A 6991-nucleotide genomic window follows, 5' to 3' on the forward strand; every position below is an offset into this window, starting at 1 on the left:
TTCCTGGTGTCTAGTCCCTCTTTAAGTGTCTCTCAATATCACACACATACACCAGTGGAAGTGAAGTTGCTGGGCTTGGGAAGTAAAGTGTTTGTAGTCCATATATAACAACATTAAGATCAGTTTTTTTTGTTGTATGCCAAGAAGACAGCAGCTTCCACTATTACATTTCAAACAATTCAAACATCAGGAAAAAAGTAATGAGAAATATTTGCTGGAGGATAATGCAAATGATGAAGAGACTAGAATCGTTTTGTAAATAGAGTTAAAGGAGAGGTCTCAGTCAAAATACTTGGCTTTCACTAAGTCACTATATGCAAAATGAAACTGGACAACAGGCTGCAGTCAGACACATCAATGCAAAGACAGGACGCAACTAACCAAAAATATAAATGTCTTAGGACAGAACAGTCATGTACTTATTCTGTAGCAGAAAAAAACAATACAATTTAATTTCAGCCGGACTTTAAAAACACGCTGAAAGTTTAAATTTTAGTCACTTCATATTACGCCGAATGTTTAAAGTAAAAAAAAAAGTGAACCAGAACAACTGCTATATTAATTAGTTACAATGACAACATACAAGCTTCTCCCTGTTTTTTTTTTTTTTAGTCACCATAAACCACAAGCTGGAGTTAAATGGACTTCCTGATCCCTGATGAGACTTTGTGAGGAGTCACACTTTATCACAGCTGCAGGGCTTTTCTGTTGTCAATTAAGATGAACACAAGAGCCACAAATGAAGAAATCAGGATGAACAAATATCTTTCACAGACCACGAACAATGTCACTGTTTCTGAGACGCTGCAAACCCCTGCAGGGAGGTTATGGTTTCCATTTCTTTTTGGTTACTGATTTAACCAACATGAAATGGAAACCATTATCCCCTTGAATGTAAATGGTGTCACTTGCTGTGTGCCAGCATCAAACCAGCATTTTTCAGCGTTACTGTAGAGACGTCTTAAATTAAAGCCAGCAGACAGCCGCAGTGCTGGGAACTTAAAGTGCAATCTGTGCCAAGTCACTGAATTATTATCTGAGCTCAAAACCCCTAAATAACAGCAGCCTGAAAAGATGTGGCAGATTAATTCAGTCTTTAAAGAGGGCAGTTGCCGTAGGAAACCAAATGCATGCAAAGTGGACGGAAATGAGCAGAGACACAACCACAACATTAACTCTTTTAAGGCACAACAATATATTACAGATAACCAAAGCAGTCAAAAAGTGCTCAGTGAGGTTACGTAGAACGAGATTTCTGGGAGTTAAATAAATCCTGTGTATGAGTTTAAAATGACCCATTTGATCATTGATTGATCGGGTTGTTTCAAACTGTTTGAAATACATTTCCAGATGTGGGGTTGTCAATCAAATCTGTTCAAACCGCACCAGCAGTCTGTGTTAAACTCTTAAAAACTATGAACTAACAATGTTTTTGTTACATATTGATAATGGTAAATACTAAATACTTTAGATTTTAAACCAATTTTAGGGGCTTTAACAGCTAAATAACATTGCTGCCTTAGTGTTTGTAGCCATTAAAGTATGGAACTGGTCCCTAAAAACACGTTGCCCCAGATGTTTGAAAGCCTGTTTTATGAAGATTAAAACAAACAAAATAGTAGGAGTTCATGGAAAATTGTACGCCATACACAAATCACCACATATATCATCTTGCTGCAGCTGTACAGTGTGTGAGTGATAAGGCAATACGTATTTGATCACATACAAACACAGAAAAGGATAGAAAATGTTATATCTTGAACTCAAGCACATCCTTCCAAAAATAAGACACACAACTCAGTGGAGGTTAGGTATTCTTTGTAATTTTAATTCCCATAATTTAGTTTAAATGCAGACATTTTTTCACGAAAATCTTAAATAAAACATTACAGTACGATATATGCAAATCAGAAGAGCTTTAAGATTTCGTAGAAGCAGGCTACAGTTTCTTTAGATTTTTTATTCGTTTATTTATTTTTTTAACTTTTGAAGGACCGGACAGTTAAATAGCAGTAAACAGTAAGAAAGACAACACAGAGCTGTAAAGCCTGCAGGCCAGCCAAGGAGCACATTCTATTACAAAACAGACCAGAAAACTAGAGACAGCACGCCACATCCAGATGAAGGTCCGAACTGATGCCCCTCCACCTCTGTGAGGTGGTGCTAGTTCCATACAAACAGGAGAGGGCGCTATTCCACCAGGGCAGGTGGAGCTACACAACCACAGAGTGACAGCAATGTAGTTGCACCTTCACAAGAAACAGCTCGTATTGCACATTCAGGGAGAAAGAAATGGCACGTTGTTATTTCTCTACAGAAAGGTTACAAAACAGTTAGAATGCAGTAGAAGCACAGTAACTCCCTCAATGGCAATGACACCATTCGTTGATTTATATCAGTTGAAACGCACTGGTCTAAAATGCTGTCCCTCTCTGTGGGGAGGGGAAGTGGCGGACTCCGCCATCTAGTGGCTGCATTCATACCTAACACATTTATTTATTTTAAGATCATCGCAAATCTTATTTGCAGTTCTTAGAGTTATTGGCTTTAAGGATACAATATGAACTAAAATCAATTATCTATAATTTATAAGATACTTTGACTGAACAAGGTCAGTTAAAGGCCCTGAAAACCCATTTTGTCAATGAGCTTCTTCTGATGTCCAACATAAACATACAATTTTCTTATGATAAGTTATGCCTAACAGTTTTGGTTATTTTCACAAGACATTTCTGTACTCCACGCCAATCATTATAAATAAACACGTGACATTATAAAACCACTTCTGATGAAGCCGATTAGCTGAGTTTTTCGAGTGTTAAACTTCTATTAAATAATACCTATGGATCTCTTTTCCAAATTACTGGCATTATTGTTAATTGAAGCTTTTTAGTCATCAAAACAATATTTATACAACAAGGTACGTTTCTTGGGGCTTTAATATATTAATATACACTAATATTTGCCATGTAGGATTGTTTTATATTCAATTTCAGCCATTACGATCTAATGCATTATATTTATAACGCTGCCACCGGAGGACGATTTTCACTTTCCCTCCCCATCATGAGCAGTGCATCCCTTTTGGCCTATCAGGACTGAAAATGCATGAAAAAACAAAGAATGACAGTGTGAGTTACAAAGGGGGGGTAGCCTGCAGAGCTTGGTGATCCAACATGAACCCGAGATCTGAAGAGTGCTGGCTGGCATTCACAAATCAATCTCATAATCCAACACGAGGAAAGTGGATTCAGTCTCTTTTCATTGTTTACTGAGCTACACACAAGAGCAACAAACGTTCACTAGGTGCAGCCAGTTTGCCTTTCCTGTTAGATGGGTTTCTGCTACTGTTAATGAGCTACCACATGATTTTACCCTCCACACAGACTCACGGTAGATGTAGGTGTTACATATTAACACATTAATCATTGTTTAATCTTGGATAAATGATCATGTGCTCAAATGTTACTGTCCGTTATAGAGGTGCATGCCTATTTATTTCAGAATATGAACAAAAATAGGTATCAAAATCTTTTCTGAAGACATGAAAAAACCCTCTACGGCAAAATCCCTTTGCCCGGTTCAGTTTAAAGATTCACAACGAGACATTGCAGCTGTGTGAACTGGTAGTCTCAGCTCGACTCTAGCCTGCTGATGGCGGCGTGCAACTCAGCTTGTCAAAGGACGTAAGGCATGTCACTTGTTTCAACATCAGCTCATTGCAAAGTTAGCAGGTCGAGTCAGTTACAGTTTACTGTCAGCTGGTCAAACGTTTTTGGACGGAGAGAAGAAAGGATCACCTCATCAACTTGTTTGACAAAAACCTTAAAATCTACCCATGGATCCATGGATGGCTCCAAATTCTTGTAACTGTGGTTAAAGTAACTCACCATCATTATCCTCATTTTACATTTTAGGACGCTACAAATTAAATCCAGCTAGGAAAAAAAAGCCTGAAAAGTCGCTGTAATGGAGACGATACACTGTCTGTATAGTTGCATTGTTGTCGTGGACTGGCAGGTTTCTGAATGTTGCAGACCAACGGATTGCAAGTAGTTGCAAGTTTCAACTTGTCTCATTGCGAATGTTTGGTCTGAACTGGGCTTCAGAGGAGAAAACGAATGCAAAGTGTGGCGATGTTTGAATGACACTTTCCATCAAGTTAGTGAGACATTTTGCACCCCTTAAGTTTACAGTCATCGCTCCTTTAAGAGGCATGGGCTAGGTTTAGCTTCAAGCAATGGCAATGCACCCGTTAAAGCGAGACTATATAACTTCTGAAAGAAGAAATTACAAAATCCTCCTTTTACAAATGAAAAGATTAGTCAAAAGTTGTAAAACATTCCCTTGTTCGATTCAATATTCTCAGTGGTTTTGCTGCTAGCTTGGTCTGGTAGCTTGTGGTTAGCTTGTGTAGACAAATATTGCTGTGTATTTGACACTACTCAGTGCCCCTTCTCTTCTTGTGCTTGTTACTGCATTTTTTAGCACATTTACTTTGGGGAGGAATCGGTCTTAACAAAACCAGACTTCCTGTGCATTATGAGATTTCTTTTTAAAAGTAGTTCCTCCAGGAACCTTTATTGTACAAGAGTACAAAGAGAATTTGAACACACCAGCTCTGTGCAGCCCCCTGTGTAACACACATCCTGTGAAAGAGTAAAAGGGTGTGAGCTTCAAGAGTGGTTACCTGCCAAAACAAGGAAACATTATGTCCTCACAGTCCAGTTATCAGTTACCAAGTTTAAGATTTAAGTTTCTCGACTACAGAGATTTTGCTTCAAGATTTCGCCTTCAGTGAGCAGTCGTCCAGGTTTTAGCAAGATGCTGTCCTGCTCTCACAGCTCATGATCAAAGCAGTAGGGAAACAAAATTACAAAGTGTTTTCATCTAAAATTCAAAAATAAAAATGGTAAATTTAAAAATCTGATCTATTGGCAACCGACACGTCAATCTACATGTTAGAAGAACACACTGGGCTTTGGACGAAGTGTGGCACATGGCACCAGCGAGGTGAGACGTCCTGTAATAAGATCATTTCTCAGTATCACTATGATCTCATAACAACCAGTCCCCGTTTTTTCAATTTCCCATCGACCCCCACAGTGTGTCCTCTAAAGTGTCCGGAAGCTCGCCCAGGTTAAAACTCAGATATGGTAGAAAAATATATAGTCTTGATGAAATTTCTCTAGTCATTCTCTTCATTACTGAATTGCACCCATACATGTAGTGTTAACACATTGTAGTAGCAGTGTAAAGTGACAGGGATCATGATTAGCACGACTACTACAACAAAAACGAGTCATCGCTCGCACGCTTGCTCTCTTTCTCTCTCTAGACACTTCAGGTTATTTTTTTTTTACTTGCACTTAAAAATTCATGGTTAATAGTTTGTCTTTCATTGGCATCATTAGGCAACAGTTTTTTTTCAGATACTCTACAATATGGTTACAATGTAAACACCACAGTACTTAATAATTTTACTGTATCTGCACAAAATAAAACACAATGTTACAAGGCAAGTGGCTACTTAAGCATAGATTTGTTCATGAGAGAGAAAAAAAAAATGAAATTAGGAAACACACCACAAGAAGAAAAAGAACTTGCAACACCTGGCATCGAGTTTGTTCAAATAAAAAAAGCTTTAGACTTTGTTCATCTACAGGTCAGGTGACCCTGTTAAAAAGCTGGTGATGATCAGTACTATCCCCGCTGATACCATCTCATTCAAACATAATGATCCGAAGACAGAAGTCTTTTGATATTTTCGTGACATGAGCGGCCTCAAAACCCCCGACTCAGCCCTCGACTAGACCTTATGATATCTACCTAACCTTTAGCACTTAGATTGAAACATAGGTGATCAATAGACTGAATGCTTCTACACTTCAAAACACCAGCCCATGTTGAGGAGCTACACGTGTGGCTGGGGTTGAATCCCCTCTCTTTCCACCTCTGCATAATTGGCTGATTTATAATACAACAGTTTTAGTGTTTGATATGACACGACATGACAAAGGCTTTAACTTTTGGAGGCATCTTGAAAGCCGGAACTCAGATTTGTCACATGAGGGCTATGAGACAGGAGGGTCAGGGCTACAGAAACAGATAAACCCTGGACTAAGACGAGTAATCTGACTGCTGATCAGGATGGGAGATCTGAAATGACCGGAACATGGACAGTGTATAGGTCAATCATTGGCAGGGAGCCTTCAAAATGAGGAAATGACTCCAGTAACTGAGCTTTATGTATGAAAAACAAAGGCAATCGGATGAAGATATGTGAACATTTTATGGGACCTTAACAGTGTTTTTGTCTCAGTTTTAGTGTTTTGGCTTCTGCTGCACATAAACTTCCTTCCTAGTTTCAATCACCGTCTGAAACCGAAACATTTTCTCCAGAAGGAAACCTTTAGCTAAAGAACTTTCTGCCAACACTGCTGAATTGACTGATAATACGATAAAATCAGAAGGAATATCTACAGGTTTACTTAGAATTTAAATACTTTTTTCCTCCAATCAATATACTTCTGCCAACATCTGCAGCCTGCAAGTGTGTGTGTGTGTTCATTGAGAGTGTGTGTGTGTATGTGTGTGTGTGTGTCTGTCTCCGCACACCGGGATGAAACATACTCTAATATAATATGACATCATGAAGAGGTGAAGAGGCCCTTATGACGTTTAAAAACAAACCATCCCCGTCCCCAAACTCTTTAAGGACAGTATTTACAGTACAAATTACAGTATAATACATCATTAAAAAATATGAGATCCATCTCTAAAAACATACAGGAGCTCTGGACAAATATCAATCCTACCGAATCAGGTTTCTATGGTATCATGTAGAAAATAAAAAAGCAGAGTGACAGCCCCCACCACCCCTCTCTTTCCATTTGGCCCTAGTTGTACCTGGCTAGCATGTTAAAAGTGAGATGATGGATTGGGTTGGTTGACCACACGCACATCTTTTCTGCTTTCTTTTTTTTTTTTT

The sequence above is a fragment of the Morone saxatilis genome, unplaced genomic scaffold (assembly GCF_004916995.1).
Source record: "Morone saxatilis isolate NCDOM2014 unplaced genomic scaffold, NCSU_SB_2.0 Contig16, whole genome shotgun sequence".
In the NCBI taxonomy this organism is placed as follows: Eukaryota; Metazoa; Chordata; class Actinopteri; family Moronidae; genus Morone; species Morone saxatilis.